The 19,609-nt window shown below is 37.4% G+C and overlaps 1 protein-coding gene across 6 annotated transcripts in view; it reads left to right on the top strand.

Moving 5' to 3' along the window:
- The window catches only part of IPCEF1 (interaction protein for cytohesin exchange factors 1), a 170,364-nt gene that overhangs the window by 100,043 nt on the left and 50,712 nt on the right, over positions 1-19,609 (top strand). The window lies entirely within an intron of this gene.

Raw genomic sequence — 19,609 nt, 5'->3', positions numbered from 1 at the left:
GGTGTCCAAATTTATATCCTAACTGAAGGAGGTTTTCCGCATCTGTTAATGTTACTATTCCATGACAAATTGTACTCATTTCAGGATTTACGTGGACAGCACTTTATATGGAACCTTTGTGTTATTAAGATTTCTATGAAAGAAAAGAAGGGAATCAGCTTTAAGACCTATTAGTGGTATAAACTGATTCAGTCCACAGAACATATTTCCATTTCTTCTTCTTTACTATATTTTCCTCTGCCCTTTTTTCTTGGGTGGGTTGGTTTTGGAATCACTAACCTGTGTGCCAGCACTGTATTGTTGACTGTTGTCTCTTGTTCCTTGACATACTAAGTGATGGCATTAAAGAGTGATGATCAGACAATACTTGAAAAGAAAGTTGCCTAATTTATCCCTAATCAGCAGTAGACTTCTGTGATCTGCTTCATGGAAATGTTGGGAAGGGCTGGAAGTAAAGTTATGGTTAGAAGGGTTGCTGATCTGTGCTGCCTGGAAACATTTTGAAGACAACGATGTTGTTGATTATTGAATGAGTAGAGATTTTTCATATAGGAATTCTCTCCACTACCCCTGAGTAGCCCTTGCTGATCTCAGGAGAGCTGGGGTTTCTTTTGGGGTTTAGCGAAGATCAGCAACAATCCTTTGATGATCCTTTAATCAGTTAAGGGGAAATTATTTAGGGATTTCCCATAAAAAGGACATTTTTGTTTCTGTGATACCATTCTTCTAACATGGCTGTGGATGCTCATCACTCAAGCAACAGAGCTTTAGAGCATGTAACTTCATAAATGTAGTATAAATACTAGGTATAGTTTGTGGGCAAGATTTTTAGTAAGACAAATACAAATTCACTGACCATCAATAAGAAATTTATGTTACCCATGTGCCCCTAGGCACCTGTCCTGTAAAGATTTGGTGAAACTGGACCCAAATCCAACTCCAGTGCTCTGGAATAAGCATTCTCCCTTCTACCCCCATGCTTCTCTCTCTACAACCCTTCTCCAGTCCCCTGTTCTCAAGCTTATTTCTTTGGTTTCACCCCACGTGACACATGGTACAAAATCCTTCGTTGAGTTCTGTAAAAATATTTTTTTTCAAGGCTTTGGTGAGCTTTAACAACTTTATCAAAGATTTGGGAGAGTTGCAAGAAAGAATCACCTTATAGGGTAGGCCATCTCCTACTATCTCTCTTCTCTCTTTTCATCTCCCTTTCTGGATACATTCATCATCTCTTGTCTAATGTGGAATAGTTTTACCCAATTTAAGGTACCCTGGGGCTGAGGTCTCGCTTTCTATCCTCAGTAATTGCTTCTAAATAAACACAGCTGTTTTCTTAAGAGGAATTAAGGTCAATATAAATTTTTTCCTCTTGTTTCCTACTATTTTAGGCTTTTGCTTTTAGGTAGTTGTAGCAAGTGATAATCTGTACCTTTCATAGAACAAGAGGACTTACAGATACACCTTTTAATACTTTCTGGGAATTTCCACAGGCTGTTGCAAGGATTGGGTATTGACGGGGAATGGTACATCCATGGCAAGTAACAAACTCAGATATAAGTATGACATTGATTTTCTCAAACAAATTATTTAACAAATATGTTCTGCATGTGGTCAGTCTTCATTGAATTTAAAGGAAGTCCCCTCTGAATCACACACAATTACAGATTTGGCTGGTGTAGCTTCATTGGCTCATTTGCTTAAAGCCTCTCTTACAGGAGCAACTTAGAGGGCAGTTACCTATTTTGGGCATTAGGAATCTCATGCTTCCATAGGGAGCAGAAGTGTTGGCTGAGATGAGGTTGGAAGGAGGAAAAGGAGAGAGCACCAGACACACTCAAGTGCCCAGTCTCCACTTGGCCTTCATTCAAATGTATAAAGCTATTCAGGTAACAGATCATATACTTGAATAGAGTTAGATTAGCAACACTGAATGGAGAATGGGTTTACTGTTATCTGGCCTTGGAATTACCCTAATAAACTAGCAGTACGTAACAGAAGGACCTTCCAACTCCCTAATTCTATGACTCTGTTATAGAAGAATTTTCTCTCTTTACACACACACATACACGCACCCACATGAGTGGGTGTGCATGCACATACTGACATCTTAATTATATGTTTGTTACGGGGGAAAAAAAGGCTACTCAATGAATACTTAATTAGCAGTCATATTCCTGGTATCCGTGTGAATGTCAACTGTGAAATAAGAGCCAAACACATATCCTCAAACTAAGAACATTTATTTACTTTCTGCCACCCAAGGAATTCAGATTCAACAAAGTAGCTCCCAAGGCACCTACGCCTAATGAGCAAACTTCGTGTTATAATCTCTTCCCTATTCCCTATTCTTTCTTCCATGGCCTGGTGCTGGGAGGTAATGGAGCCAATAGCATCCCAGCAAGAACCATCTCTTATTGAATGTCTACTGTTATGCCAAGGGATATTCTAGGTACCTTTCACAAATGTTCTTTCCTCTCAGAAAACACCCTCTGAGGTAGTAATTGTTACCATATTTTGAAAGTTGGGAAGACTAAGACTCAGGGGATTGTGTTTGTAGCCCCAAATGACACAAGTAGTAAGCAGGGAAAACATCACCTTGACCTCCTTTGACTCCACAGCTGGGATTGTTGCCACATGCCAGCCTGACCCCGTGCAGACACCAGGGTAAATGACAGTCTTCAGTGGGGTTCTGAGGGAACAGCTCTAGAGGCTGAATCTAGGGCAATTCTCATATGAAAGTACAGTGATCTCATGGGACGCCTTTGATTGTCTTTATTGTTCCCTGACACCACCTGAGGAGGCTGTGTCACCCTCATCATTCTGGATGCCTCTCTGTTATATTGCTAGTCAGTAATGGATGCATGGTCTACCTTCTTCCTTCATGACACTTTGCTGCTTCAGACAGCCCTACCCGGATTTCCTTGAGAAAGGTCAAGTCCAGACACTCATCTGCTCTTTTCACACCCCATATTATGTGCTTAGAATGTGCTACAGCAAGCAAGAGTGCATGCCAGTTCTTACAAAACCACATTCACATTCTACAGCCATAAAAATCCAAGCTATTTACAATCCACACAATTGTTTTCCCTTTCCTCTTGGATTAAGTAAATTTCTTCCCTTGCTTGTGAGAATCTCCTGACCTGTATCTCTCTTATGTCACCACTCAGCCTTCAACTACAGAATTTTTAAAAATTCCTTGTTAGCATCACATATGCTGGCACTCTCTTTAAGCATTTTTGCACATGCTGTTTCTCTGCTCAGAACACTCTTTGTCTCCATGCCCAAAAGTCTTTCTCCCACACAATCCCTTTGACCTCCTCAGAAGTCAAATTTTAGCTTACGTAGCCTTTCTTCTACATGGTCTTACTTTATCCTCTGACCTAAATCAGGGCACCTCTGCCTGTTCCCATAGCAGCTTATGCTTTTCTCAGTTTTATACTCATCTTTCTCTTTGGTACATGTTTATTAGGAATTCTATTTTCCATAATTGATCATCTCTGCAGAGCAGGATCACAAGTATATTTTTAGTGCATTGTCTGACACTTAACTGGGCATGGGCACTCAGTTAATATTTGTTGATCTCATAAACTACACGAGGTTTAAGAATCATCATCATTTACATTACCTCTGGGAATTTTGAGAATGGGTTGGATAAAGACTGCTTTTGATGGAAAGTAATTTTCTGGTAAAGAGATTTCCACTTGTGATCTTAAAAAGAAATACAGGAAAAGGTACAATTTGAGATTTGCTAAGGGCTCCATGGTCCTAAGTAAGTCCTACACAGCTGCTCCCATTGGGTGACATTATATTAGGGGCTATTTTTGATTTTTAGAATATTTCTAACCATGGCATCTGGTTATAAACAAGGGTGTGTTGATTAAGATCACCTGGCTGGGGGTGGAAATGTCAGTAGGGAGATGGAAGGTTTCCCCTGCACTCTAGCACTTCACCTGGATACCAGGCACAGTGGGAGAAGTTTGGGACCAACTTCTCTCCGGTGAAGGAGGAGTGAAGTTCTGAGTTCCTTTTCCTTTCAGGCATGTCACTATAAATTAGTAAAAAGATAAGTACTTAATATTATTACTTAGTTATTAAAACTATCTTATATTTTTAAGGTTCTAGATTTTTCTACTTTTGCTATAATTGATTTTTCTTTTCTAAGAATTCTTAATTAAAATTTTGCTTAGTTCCTTGGGATATATATTTTGGATTTTATTCATACCTCAGATAGATTGATTATAATGTGAATGTGTATTATATAACCCGTTTAAAATTTGTGACACTATTAAATGTTTCTATTCAGAGAGCATTTACTCATCTCACCGGTGTATTTTCTTACATTATTCAGGAGTGTGTGTGGACTATTAATATACAACAAGGGGACATATACATTATGCTGGTATACAACTTGAAGGCATTGCCTAAACAATTTAGGCTTTAATTAACAGAGCACAGTTTAATATTAGTTGCAGAGAATAGATTTAAATTTTTTTCTTTTTAAATGAACCCAACTTGAAAAGTTTATCATCCATCCACCCACTCACCCACCTACCCACCCAACTACATAGCTTCCTACAGTATTTTTGAGATATTAAAAATAATTTGGGCTAACAGTTGTAAATGCTACTATAGGGTTAAAAAAGAAGAGATGACATTTCTTCTCACACTTAGGAGCCTCCAGACTGGTAGAGGAGACAGAGCTATGTAAATGACACAATCAAAGAAAGATTGGGAAAAAAAAGGGGGTTCTGAGATGGAGCAGTACAGATGAATTCTGTAAATTCTAGGGTTAGGGGGAAATAGTTTGGGCCAAATGTGAGGGAGTTCTGTTACAGTGATTTTTTTTTTAAACCTCTGGAAGTTTCTCTCTTTTTCCTAAGAAGCTATGTTTTCTTTTTTTCTTTCTTTTTTTTAAAGATTTTATTTATTTATTCATGAGAGACAGAGAGAGAGAGAGAGAGAGAGAGGCAGAGACACAGGCAGAGGGAGAAGCAGGCTCCATGCAGGGAGCCTGACGTGGGACAGGATCCTCGGTCTCCAGGATCAGACCCTGGACTGCAGGCGGTGCTAAACCACTGAGCCACCTGGGCTGCCCCCCTCCCGCCTTTTTTAATCAGTTTCCAAAGCTGCATGATTTCCTTGGTCAGATTTCCTTTATGAGTTAAACACAGTTTTCACCAATCAGAAAACATCATTTCCATGCATTTCAGTGAATATGGAAAATCTTCAGGGAGATTTTCTTAAGATCTGCCTTGGAAGACAGCTTCTTTTTTCTTTTTCTGTTTTTTTAGGGAAGGAGGGTGGGGGGATGGGCATTCCAGTCAGGGGAATATGTGAACAAAGGAATGAAAATATAAATGAGCTGTGCCAACCCACTGTGTTGGACACTATATTAACTTCCCATAACTTAGCAAGATAGATATTATTATTCCCATTTTTCAAGGGAATTTACTGAAGCTTAGGGAATTGAAGTAACTTGCTCAAAGTCGAGTGAGGAGTAAATGGTAGAGCTGGGATTAAAAAACATGATCTACCAATATCAAGCCAGGCTCTTTTCCCTGGGCTGGTATCCCTACTGAAGTGAGCCAGGGCCAGTACATGGGGGCATCAAATGCATAATGCAGGAATGTGGATTTGGTCCGGTAGGAAGTAGGGAGCCACTGCAGGTTCTTGAGAGTCTGAAAATGATCTAATGAAATCAGCAAGTGAAAATATTAATTTATCAGTAATAAATGGGATGCATTGGGGAATAAAGGAGGTTCCAGAAGGTCAGTTAGTAGATATGACAAAATGCAGGTACTGAGACAGGAACTCCTGACCTGGAGTGAACATGGTAAAAATGGGGGATGCATTTAACAGTAAGATATGGCAAAATGTGTTGAGTGCTTGGATATAAGACACAAAATGTTTGGGGGTAAAATAAGAATGAATCCAAGTTTGGGAGCCTGGGAGATTGAGAAAATAATATGAACACTGAGGGAGGAAGAATATGGTTAAAATGTGAATTTCCTTTAGATTCATTGTCTTTTAGTGTTTTGGTTTCTTTTAGTTTTGTAAATTCTATCTTTGTATAAAATTACTAGAAACCTGCATTGTTTAATAAAGTAACTGTTCATTGATTTCATTTGTTTTATTCCTCTTATGCAGCAAAAGGGTTCCTAGGAGCCCCTGGGCCACACACAGAAAAGGTGAAATTGACCAACTCTTTGTTTCATGAGAACTGATGAGGTTTAAGGTTAATATCTGGTTTAATACATATTATGAAGACTGTTCAGTTTCTGAGAATCCAATCTGCCCGCCCCAATGTGACCTCTTTCCCTCCTCCCCGTCTGCATCATCCCTTGTGTCTGTGAGTTCAAGCAGTTGGGCCTGTATCATGTGTTTTTGGTCTTTAGCTGCATGTGCACTTGATGTGAATTTCAGAGGAAGGGATTTTTCTTGGAATCAGTTTTATGAGAATCTCTACAGCAAAGATCTAACCAGTTTTTAGATTAGGTAGAACTTACTTTTGCAGAAAATGACACTTGAAAGCCAGATTTTCTCTTTCTGTGAGACAACTCCTCTGAAACTTTCAGTGAATATCGAGTGTCTTTCAGATAAGAAAAGCAAAGAATGGAAAGAGACATTTCATTAGCAATCACCTGTTGGTATAGATTTTGGAAAAATCTCTACCTGAGTTTACCAAAGTTTAGGAAAAAAAAATTTTTTTTTTTTTGTATTTCAACATTTCAATTTTATTTAAGAACTTGTTTTTGTCTCAAAAGATACAAAGTTCATTCAGCAGAATTCATCCAAATAAATGGTCTAAGTCCAGTGTGATACAAAATACATTTCCTAAATAGAATAAATGCAAGAGAAGACTCTTCCCCCTCAACAAAGCACATACTGGGGTGCCTGGGTGGTTCAGTCAGTTGAGTGACTCTTTTTTTTTTTTTTTTCAGTTGAGTGACTCTTGATCTCAGCCTAGGTCTTAATTTCTGAGGAATTTATGAATACTTCAATCAGAGCTTACTATATTCTTTTACCCACTTATAGTGTAAACACCTGAGGGTATATTCTTTATCTTTCTGGTTTAAACTGTGTCACTAGAGCCTATAAGACTAGGCACAGAGTGGGCACCAGGCATTTGTTGAGCAAATTACTTAATCATCAGTTAGTTCTGTAAATCAGTTCCTCAGAGCATTATTTTTTTTCCTCAGAGCATTATTGAGCACCTTATGTATTCCCTGAATTATACCAAAATGTGGTGTTTTATTAATAATGGTTCTCTAGTTGAACTTCATATTTATTATGTAATTCAAATACCAACTGCTGAGTGTATCCCAGATGAAATTCCAATATTTAAAAATGTTTCTTTGGAGAAAGTGATTCAGAATGATTGTATAAAAGTGATGAACTCTTTGCCAACATATGTTCCTAGAGTTTGTCCTGGAGAGGGGAAACTAGACGGTGTAGAACTGACGGGTCTAATGAGCAAAGTGGGATGTTTTAGCAGCTATAAGTTGCATTTTATCTCAAGAAGACAACTGGTGGATGACAGGGTGAAAAGGATTGTGTAAGTACCCCTCAAAATCTGAATGTAAGAATGATTGAGGACTTTTTGAATTCTATTACTTCCCTTGTTATAGTTTCAAGTATGTGGAAAAGATATTTAAAGTGGACTTTGTTTATTGTCTCTGATGCTATCTATCACTGTGTCCTAATGTTTATTTTCCTTGGTAGGTCCCAGAATAGATTTTGAGAATAATGGTCTCCCACTGAAGCTTTATGATCAGCTCAGCCTGTATTTGGGGCAGGCTGTTTTTAATAACTTCTTGTTGTTCAGTTCATATGATGTGGGAACAATGACTTATGTTGCCAATATGATTCTCCTTTAAAATCTTTCCAAGCTTTACATAATCAATTGTGAAACACCAAGACTGTGAAATCCTTTGTTTCTCTTGTCTTGTTCTCAGGAGGCAGTGACATGCTCGGGCACTGTTGGTTTGGAAGAGGATGCCAGGGTTAGTGATGTAGGTTGGGTTGCAAGAGAGACCCGTTCTCTTAGCTCACAGCACTGACCGATGTGCCCGTTCAGGGGATGCAGCACTGTCTCTCCTATGATGGGCAGGGCACAGTGCTTTTGTATGAGTCTCCACAACTTCTCTTTGTTTTACTTTATCTGTTTTTGGTACAATCCATCTTCTTGCTTGTTGGAAATTTAATTTTGATAAATGCTTAAAAAATACTATAAAATGTGTTCATTTAGAAAAATTAGAAAACAAAATTAAGCAAAATAAAGAAAAGGAGATGGGAGGCCAACAGAAAGAAATAAGTGAATTACCATCAGTTACTTATTTAAATGAATCACAATCTTTCCAACTTGGTGTGATTACTGTAAACGTTTTGGTGTATATGTTTCCAATTTTTTCTATATTTTCCAAAAATAAAATGATACTATATTTAATATGTAACTTGATTTTCTCACTAAGCAATATATTATCAATATATTTTCATGCCAACACATACATATCCTGTCATTAAAAAAACATTTTTTATTTATTTATTCATGAGACACACACAGAGAGAGAGACAGACACAGACAGAGGGAGAGAAGCTCACGCCCTGAGCCAAAGGTAGACGTTCAACCGCTGAGCCACCCAGGCGTCCCTCCATGTCATTTCTAATGTAACACATGTTGTTATACTATGGTTTGTTTGTTGATCCATAGAATTTAAAAGCAGAAATGGCTTTTATTCTAAAACTATTTTAAGCTTTAACTATTTTAAGCCAACAGGTGATAAAATACATAAGCATATGTATGTATGTTTATGTAAGCATACCTATACTAACTTAAAAATAAAATGATACATATTTTTAACTTATGTATAAATATATGTATGTTATATAGCCATTAGTATGTGTATAAATGTGTGTACATATGTGTATGTGTGTATATAACTTATAAATTCTTTTTTTTAAGAATTTATTTATTTATTTATTTATTTATGAGGAACACACACACACACAGAGGCAGAGACATAGGCAGAGGGAGAAGCAGGCTCCCTGTGGTGAGTCTGATGCAGAACTCGATCCCCCAACCGCAGGATCATGACTTGAGCCAAAGGCAGACACTCAACCAGTGAGCCACCCAGGCTTCCCAATTTGTAAATTCTGTTAAGCAAGCAGCAGGAAGGTGGATTTCACCAACATGGTTTAAAGGAGAAATATCACCTGGATTTTAGTCTTGCAGTTTCTTAACAGAGTTGGGTACCCCTAGGTCAGTGGTATAACTCTTTATGGATCCATTTTCTTACAAGTGCACTTTGAGCAAGAAGAATATCCTTAATGTAATTCAGAGCAACTTTGAGAAGATGAAATGCATCTGAAAACAATATTTTAAAAAATCAAAACAATATACACAAAGAAAGCCGATTTGATATATGCTGAGATGAAATCACATAATGCTGTGATTTGGGGTTGCAGAAGAATTGTACTAAAGGTTTTTAGATACCAGAAATGGTTTCTTTTGGCAAGAATGACCTATCCTGTGCTGGCAATGCTAAAAAATGTGCCAACTAACCCCAGTAAAGGTTGATTTTAAGTTTTAAAAACAGAGGAGTGAACTAGAAGACTCTGGGGGATTCTTCAGCTGAGTAATTCCTAACCTGGAGGAAGAATTCAGGTAATACGTGATTTTGTGATGAGGCTTGTGTGCACATTTCCCAAGCAATAGAATGACACATGATGGCCCATGGGATGAGCTGAACTTTTGGTTAGAGCTGAGGATTTTCCTGAGGTCATCATTTGCAGATTTATTATCCCTCTGGAGCTTTCTTTTTTAAGGGCCAAGAGCCCAGCTGCTTCTACAGAAAAGCTAAGTGATGAACTCATCTGTCGCTGTGCTGCTGCGATTGGCCCCCCTTAGAGCACGTTTCAAGAACATTTCAAAAGGAAACTATACAGTGTCAATTAAAACAAAAAAACCCAAACTGAATATTTCTTAAAGGAGTCAGAATTTAGGACAACATGTTTGAAACCATGTCTTTAAGGGCGCCGGGTTGGCTCAGTGGTTGAGCAACTGAGTGGTTGGCTCAGGTTGTGATCTTGGGGTCCTAGGATCCAGTCCTGCGTCGGACTCCCTGCATGGAGCCTGCTTCTCTCTCTGCCTGTGTCTCTGCCTCTCTCTGTGTGCCTCATGAATAAATAAATAAATCTTTAAAAAAAGAAACAATGTCTTCATAAAGGACACAAGGAAATAGCATGCTATAGTTGAAGATGGCTGTGGATTTGGAATCAGGAGGACAGATTCTACTCTGACCCTTCAGCTAGCTAACATTCAAGCAAACTAGCTGCTCTCTCTGTGCCTTCTTCCTTATCTGCTTATGAGATATGTGAATAGATGGCTCATACCTGTGAAAGAGACGGTGCTCATTCACAGCACATTAACCACGATTTTCATACTTTCAGTCTAAGAAAAATTATTATGGTAATTGCATTTTCCTTTACTGACAAATAATGAGTTTTGCAGTAGTATCTTTAAAACTTTTTAAATTATTTTTTTTTTGAAGACTTGTAGTGAAATACACATATCAGGAAATTTCCCATTAGCCACTTTTGAGGATATAGTTCAGTGGCAAGAAGTGTATTCACAGTTTTGTACAACCATCTCCAGCACTCTGTCTTATAAAACTAAAATGCTGTACTCTTTTCTTTCTTCTATCCCTGACAATCACCATTTTACCTTCTCTGTGTGAATTTGACCACTCCAATAGCTTCTAGGAGTGGAATCACACAGTGTTTGCCCTTCTGTGACTGGCTTATTTCACTTGGCATAATGTCTTCAAGGTTCATGCATGTTGTGGCATGGGTCAAATTTTCCTTTCTATTTAAGGTTGAAATTCCATTGTATGTGCATACCACATTTTGTTAATCCATTCATATCTACTGATGGACCCTTTGGGGTTGTGTCCACCTTTTGGCTGCCAGGAACATTAGTGTACAAATATCTTTTTGAAATCCTGCTTTCAATTTTTTTTTTTTTGGCTATGTTCCCAGGAGGGGGATTGCTGGATCCTATGATAGTTCTATTTTTAATTTTTTGAGGAACCGATGTATTTGCCATAGCGGCTGTACCATTTTACATTACCCCCAAGAGTGTATAAGGGCTCCAATTTCTTCACATCCTCAACAATGATTGTTATTTTCTGTTACTTAAGGTTTTTTTCTATTTTTATTTTATTTTTAAAGATTTTTTTTTTTTGAGAGAGAGAGAGAGAACATGCATACATGTGAAGGGGAGGAGCAAAGGGAAAAGGAGAAAAAATCTCAAGCAGACTCTACACTGAGCATGGAGCCCAACCTCACGACCCTGAGATCATGACCTGATCTGAAATCAAGAGTTGGATGCGTAACTAACTGGCTCACCCAGGTGCCCCATGTTTAAAAATACTTTTTTTTTAAAGTAGCCATTTAAATGGTGTAAGTATTATCTCCTTGCAGTTTTGATTTGCATTTCCCTAATTATTATTAACTTTGAGCATCTTTTCATGTGCTTTTTGGCCATTTGTATGCCCTCGTTGGAGAAATACCTTTTCCTATTTTTGGTTGGGTTGAGTCATACCTTGATAACACTCATGAAACTCGTGAAAACGGTTTGAAGATATTTAGAAGTTCATGAAGTATTGGAAGATTTATTATATATTGTGTAAAGATAAGATTATCTATTATATTGACTGTGATTTTAAAAGAACTTTTTAAAAAGTTTCTTCTAATTTCTGATTTTGAAAGTGAATACACTGAATTCTCTGAATTCAAATTTTCTGAATCGTATTTCTTTCTTTACTCTTCCCTCACTCTTGCTCTAACCATGGATGGTAGACCATGTTTATTAGATAACAAGATATACAATTTATTCTGTAATGGTGAGATTTTATCACATTTATTCCTATTAATTTAAAACTTTTTCTTCCTATGTAGTGCTTTCTCTCCTTCCTTCCTTTCTCCTCCACCCCTCTTTCTTTCTTTCCTGCTGAAGACATCAATACTATATAGGTAAAAATTATCTCTAGGGTTTTAAGGCTTCTGAAAGGTGAGAGATGTTGTTGGACAGAGCCAGATCATGAAGGGCCTGTGTGCTCAGGATTTTATATTACAGAGAACAATAACACAAGACTCTTTTATTTTGTGAGGTTTCTTATTGTTTTTAAATACCCTTTCAGAAGGCAATGATTATCTTCACATCTACCAGAAAGTTCACTAGTAACTTAATTTCATTTAAAATATGACTCCATGAAAGAGAATGGAAGAATAAAGGAAGAATGCTAACTAGGAGAGCTGATTTACAAATCATAGAATAGGGTGCCAGTCACTTCTTGTTCACTACTGAAATGTGACCTAATATGATAGTAGGTAGTCATGGCCTTGGGTGGTACTTAGGAGGAAACAATGAAGAGGGATTATGGTACCATGCAGTTGGGCTATTCATGAGTAGAACCATGAGGAGATACATTTCTGTGAGACAAATAGCATCCTGTTTTAGGTTGCCCAGAAGCAGACCCTGAGAAGAGGATTTGGGTACAAGCAGTATATTTGGGAAGTGATACCAGAAATACTTGGAAGGGGAATGGGGAAGTGAGACAGGGTGGAAAGTTAGCTAGTAAAACTCTCCTTTGTGGGCAAATTATGACTGAGGAACTGAAGCCGCGTTCTGCTGGGCAACTCTGAGAGCCTTTAGAAAACACGTACCTTAGAATTTTCCTCCCAAGGGACAGGGAGCTGGGGGTGCTTAAACACCAGGTCCCATCAGTCATTGCTTGAGAACTCATCCTGGGGCCTGTGCTTCTCGAACACCTCCGCACGGGAGGAGAAATGGAATCTGGCAGCCAGAGAAGCCCTCCCATAGAGTCACAGGTCTTGTCAGTGGGAAGCCTGGCCAGTCTGGCCTGGTAGTAAGGAAGGGGACACATGATTGGCTTACTGACAGCACCTGCTACAAGTGGTCTGCTTCCTTCAGATATCTTTCTCTCCCCCTTGGAGCATCCTCAGAACCAGCATGATTATCACTAGCAAAGCTTCAGTCCATTTTTATAATTCTTGCCAGAAATGTGTGGATTCTGTAGGAAATTGGACCTTGCTGTTTATTAGTTAAAAAAATCTAACTATTATTTTCTATGTGGAGGATCTATTTCTAGGCCTTTGTAAATAGAGTCTCTTTGGATCAAAATCTCATTATATTCATAAGGTAATGTTAAACTCAGATGCAATGATATATATTTTAAAGATTTTATTTGAGAGAGAGAGAGAGACAGAGAGAACACACACAAGCGGGGGGAGGGGCAAAGGGAGAGGGAGAAGCAGAGCCCCCACTGAGTGAGGAGCCCAATGTGAAGCTTGATCGCAGGACCCTGAGATCATAAGATCATGACCTGAGCCGAAAGCAGTCACTTAACTGACTGAGCCACCCAGATACCCCTCAAATGCAATGATATTTTAACAAAAACATTACCTAGGTAATGTATGAAGAAGATAGTGAGCTTGCTAGTATTATTGTTGTCCAAAAAATTTTAAGTATTTTTAATATTTTATTTATTTGTTTGTTTAGAGCATGAGTGGGGGGAGGGGCAGAGGGAGAAAGAGAGAGAGAATCCCAAGCAGACTCCATGCTGTGGAAACTGAGGCAGGGCTTGATCCCATGACCTTCAGATCATGACCTGAGCTAAAATCAAGAGTTGGATGTTTAACTGAGCCTCTAAAATATTTTTTTACAGCAATTAAATCTGATACAAAGAAGACAAGGGAGAGCTAAGACATACAGACAGCTGTTCAGAGCACTCAGCTGACAATGGACAGATTAAAAACTTATTTTACTTCAATTTTTTCTTTCTGGATTGTTCTTTGTCTTTTCTTTCTATTCCTTTTCCCCATTCTTATCATGGATGCCTGGGAATTAATGTGAATAAAATCTTAAATTTTTTATAACTAATAATTTTATAGGACAACATGTCTCCATGTTAACTCTAGTTAGCCTTGATCAGGCTATATCTGCTTTTTTACTGTGTGGACATTGACCCGAGAGCTTACATGCTCTGATTAAGATCACACAGTCAGTGGCTTGCATCAAAATATTTTGATTCTAAATCTGGAGTTCTTCTTCTGTGCCATCCATAGATTGTAGATTATCTTATATTTTAGCTCCTGATTGAGACCGTTTGATCTCATATTTAGAATTATTTAACCGATTTCTGGGTTTTGGTCTGAGTTCTGTTTCTTTACCAATAACCCCATTACTTCCTCATTTTATAATGTCCATCTAGTTTGGTGATGAGGTAAAAACCAATCAGTTTCATGATGGTGCTCAAATGTGATTAATTTCCATCCACAGACTAAGATGGTAGTACCTATGGCCTATGCTTAGCACTCAGTATATGTTAGCTATTATTAGATGTTTCTCAAGTTTATCATATTTCTTAACAGGATTTTAGGCCTTGTCACTGTCAGGCCTGCTCCGATATCTAGAAGAGAGGAAGACAATATAAAGGCAAACATCATTTTTTTCTTGCTTCCCTTGCAGTGCTCATAAGCTCAGTGCTAATACGCTCAGCTCTGCCTGTGGGCCCAGGTAATACTTGCAGAATGTGCGTACATTTCCCTTTCTGAAGGGAAGAGGGGGATGAGTTGCTTATCAGAACAGAGCAGCATCCTGGCCTCTAGCGCAAGCAGAGAATGAGGGAGCCCTTGAGTTTCATGCAATTCTTTTATGTGTGTGGGGCGAATTCTGGGGGAAAAAAACACACACACATAACTCTCCAAAAAAAATGATAATTTTGCTACTAAAAGAACTTAGCCCATGTTCCACTCACTATGTAAAGTTAAAATTCTGTGCTCTAAAGTATCTTGGAGTAATTATTATAATTTGTGTGGGGGTGACATCATCACATTTATATTCAGTTAGGTTCATTTGTTTCTTTTTTTTTTTAATTTTAGGAATTGCTTCATTTGTTCTTAGTTTTTTTTTTTTTTTAGGTATAAATCATCTACCTAATTCCAAAGTCAAAACTGTATAACAGATTACAATCAGTAAGTCTTGCTCTCATTCCTATTTCTCTGCCCATTTTGCTCCCTCCTTTTATGTTTGCATTTCCTACATGGTTTCCTTTTACAAACGTAAGCAAGTATATATGTGGAGGCATATTCTATCTGTGTTGTACATAAAATTTGCATACTATGTCTACAGTCCTGAACCTTACTTTTTCTCCTACTGAGTCCAGAAGGTTACTCTATATTTATATATGTCATGTTTTAGAGTTATTCATTGCATGTAGTTGCCACAGTTTATTCAATAGTCTCCTGATGAAACATATTTGGATTTTTTTGTTACTGCAAATGTGCATTGCAAAAATGTGCATTACTGCACATATTTATATTTATGACAGATCCTAGAAGTTGGATTTCTGAGTCAGAGGGTAAATGCAATTTTACTAGTTACTGCACAGTATCCTCCAAATGAATTCCATTCTGCAGCCATGTATGAGAGTGACTGTTTCTCTGTAGAACTAGAGCTTTCACAATTGATTGTAGGTTCTCTTTTCTTTTATTCATATGAGTTTGTGTATTAGAGACTGTAACTCAGATTTCTATACTGGTCATATGTCTATGTGTACTATGAGGACTTAGTGACAACTATGAGGACTTAGTAACAACAATTTTTATCATGTCACGTTCAAGATGACATGAGAAAGGATGGCTCTGCTTAGAGCTTAGAGTTTGCCTATTACCAGCATGCTGGGGTTTTCAGAGCAGAACTTAGCAAACCACGGGTTTATTTGGAGAAAATGGAGCTTTTTCAGCTTCTCCTGATTCTGATATTGACTAGATAACCTCACTTACATTTACTTCAAGTCATTGCAATAGTTAAATCCATATTCACAAATAAATACAAAAGCATCTTACAAAGAAACATATATTTTGTTTTTCCCTCAAATTTAAGATTCTATTCATTTAAAGACCTACAATTTACTTACTACCAGGTTTGGCGGGGGTGGGGGGGAATACAGCACTAAAAATGCATATGGATTCTAAGGTGCTTCTTGATTTCAGAATTATTAAAGTGTAAAAAATCAGTTTTCTTAGAATCAGGGAATTATGATTCCACCGAGAATAGAGAGATAATTATACCTCTTATTTTTAACCATGAAATATATGACAGTTTCCTATATCACACTTCCTTGGTTTCTGGTTTGGTCTTCTTTAACCTACTTACTCTCTGGAATATATATATATATATATATATATATATATATATATATATATATATACATAACACATACACTCTTTTTCAGGTCTACCTTTCTGATATATATAGTACTTATGAAGTAATTTTGTCTATTTTGCAAGGTATTTGTGGTATGAAAAAGCCAAGCATTATTGATGGCGATGGATACTGATGTTTGCATTTAAATATTTCAATTTGATGTCTCATTTTAATTAATTTTCAAAAATATGTTTGAAGTGTGGCAAATTGTATATGAAATATCTTTGTAAAACTCCTGTAGTCCAAAAATGAAGTCATAATTTAGCTTATTGAATATGGGAAATATTAAACCAGTTTTGTCTCAAGTTTGAACAAATCATGTTGAGTCTCCAATAGGAACAGCTGAGATTTCATATTTTACCTTATTTTATGTCTTACTGACATCCAAAGCAGAGGGAATTCATTATGGTTTTCTATTTCCCCAAACCTTCCTTGCATATTTTTACAAACAATATTATTGAAATACATTCAACATAACTTAAAATTCACCCTATTAAAATTTACACTTCAATAATTTTTGGTAAATGTGCTGAGTGATGAAACCATCATAATGAATCAGTTTTAAATAATTTCTTATGACATCAATAAAACCCCTCATGCCTATTTATAGTTAATCTTCATTGCCAACCCCAACTCTAGTCAACCCCACTATTTTACTTTCTGTCTCCATACATTTGCTTTTTCTCTACATTTTACATAAAGGAATAATCCAGTAATATGTGGGTTCTTATCTCTGACTTTCACTCAACATCATGTTTTCAAGGCTAATCCATCTTTTAGCACATGTTCACTATACAATATTTCATCATAAGAGTAGATCACCCTATTTATTTACTCTTTGATGGATGTTTAAATTGTTTCCAGTTTGAGGCTATTATGAATAATGCTGCTGCAAATGTTTGCATGCACATATTTGTGTGGGCATAAGCTTTCATTTCTCTCATGTAGATACCTGGGAATAGAATATTGGGGTTGTATAGTAATAATATGTTTATGTGTTTTAGAAATTGCCAGTTTTCCAAAGTGGCTTCTGCATCTCATTTTAGCACTTTCTTTATTGTAAAGAAAAAGACAATGTTCCTGTCATTCATTTATTCATAGAACTTCTCTATTTATTTCATGTGTATTGAACACCTTCATTGTTCCAAGTATTAGTGATATAACAATAAGTGACAAAATCATTTCCTTCAAAGTGCTCACAGTCTACTGGAGAAGCAGAGAAATAGGTAACTAAATGCAGTTAAGAGAAGTATAGAAGCAAAGCCTGCCCCTGGACCTAAAGAGAAGGGCACTTATCCTAGGCTTGGAGGAGCAGAGGAAAGGTTTGGAAAAGTTAGACCAAATTGATTTGTGGAGCTGTATCTAGGGGAGTGAGGTTGGAAGGGCATTATAAGTCTCAGAGCAGAAAGGCAACCTGCCCTGCTGGTAGTCAGAACCCCTTAACTCTGATCAACTTTACTTTTTTTTCATAGCAATTATTGCTTACAATGGGCTATATAATTTATGTTGATAAATGTGTTTATGCAATGGCCTATATAATTTATGTTGATAAATGTGTTTATACGTTGAGCTATTGTCTGTTTGCCCCTCAAGGGTAGAAGTTTTTGTTTATGTTGTCCACTGATGTATCTCAGATGTCTGACATAGTGCAGTGCCTGACACAAAGAAGGTATAATAATAAATCTTCGTTGAATAAATGAATGTGTAGTACTAACAGCTTTGATAAAAATGTATATTCAGTACTGTCTAATACAGCAGCTGAAGAGGAGATCCCAGTGAGATGAACAAAATCAGAGTTGCTTAGGAAAGTGGATAGACTCACATGTGAGAAAGAATACCTTTGAGATTATTGAACATCATACTAGAAATTGAAAAACATTGTCTTACTTCAGAATTCAGATAGACTTGGTAAGACATGGTTACACAATGGCCAAAGGATGGTTTGTTACCTCTGGCGAGAGAAAGATTTTTTAAAGTTTTGTTTATTTATTTTAGAGGCACAGAAGGAGAGAGAGAGAGAAAGGTGTGGACAAGGGTGAGGGTGAGGGATAGAGGGAGAGAGAATCCCAAGTAGACACCCCACTGAGTGTGGAGCCCAACACGGTGCTTGATCTCATGACCCTCAGATCATGACCTGAGCTGAAATCAAGAGTCAAACACTTACCTGACTGAGCCACCTGCGCCCCAAGAGAACAAGATTTTTGTTACATTAGTATACAGAGGGAAAATTGCAGGTACTGATGCAGAACTTGCAAGTAACTTTATGGAAAGTTAGGAATTATTGAGGAGGAAGGATACATTTGAGAAAGTTATTTTAGTTAATGTAACAAGGAACAAGTGATATGAAGAGGTAGGAGGAGGAGATGGAGGAGGAGGAAGAGGAGAAAACTGTCATTCCTTTAGGATTTTCCCAATGTGATTGTCATTTTTTAAGTATTTTTGCAAGTCAAATAAGCAAAGGTAATTTTTGACACATTATCTCTGATTTTGAATACAGCTCGAATGTCTTCAGTACGATGAACAAATGCCTTTGCTAATGAAGGAAAGATTTATTAAAGAAATGCTAAGGTATCTTTCAACTCAAATTCAATTTAGTTCTTAGTTGAAGGACTCTCAGGCATTTCAGGTGTGCAGAAAAAATCCACCCAAATGAAGATTTACAACTTATGTATTATTTATATTTTGATTTTTGTTGATTGACTTTATATTTTTATCATCTATGATGGGATTTTTGTATTGAAAATAAATTGTCTAGAGAATTGTCTAGAGAATAATAATGCCATAAATTAGGCCTCAATTCTAATTCAGCACAAATGGAAATATAGTTTTTCTTTGTTTCAATTTTTTGTTTATTTTTGGTTGAGTGAGGGGCCAGGGACGTTGGAGGAGATGAAATAGTGTAATTAAGCAGACCTTGATTACAAAGGGTCTTCCTGTTCTGCTAAGGCACTCAGACTTTGTCTAAGGGCAGTTGGGACATGAAGTGACATGAAGTGTGTTCAAGGAGTTAAGATTTGCTGTGACTGTGATTTGGGCACCAAATGAGAGGAAAGGACAGATTTAGAAGGAGTCTGAGAATGGTTTGAGAGACTTGATAGTAAGTGAGGTGAGAGTCAGTGGTGAGCAGAAGGAGGTGCTAGGTGGTTCTTGGAAGGAAGACCTGGGGCAGAGGCAGTGGTGATATATCACCGTGATGACTTGTATGCATGCTGACAAGGGGATGAAAGTGTCAAAGATGTCTGCCACCTTACCTTGTTTGACAACAGGACTGAAGGTGATATTCAATGAAAGAGAGAACACAGGAGAAAGGGGAGCAGG

This window comes from Vulpes lagopus, chromosome 2, assembly GCF_018345385.1.
Source record: "Vulpes lagopus strain Blue_001 chromosome 2, ASM1834538v1, whole genome shotgun sequence".
Classification (NCBI taxonomy): domain Eukaryota; kingdom Metazoa; phylum Chordata; class Mammalia; order Carnivora; family Canidae; genus Vulpes; species Vulpes lagopus.
The sequence above is the reverse complement of the archived record's forward strand: the minus strand, read 5'-3'. Positions and strand labels throughout refer to the sequence as shown.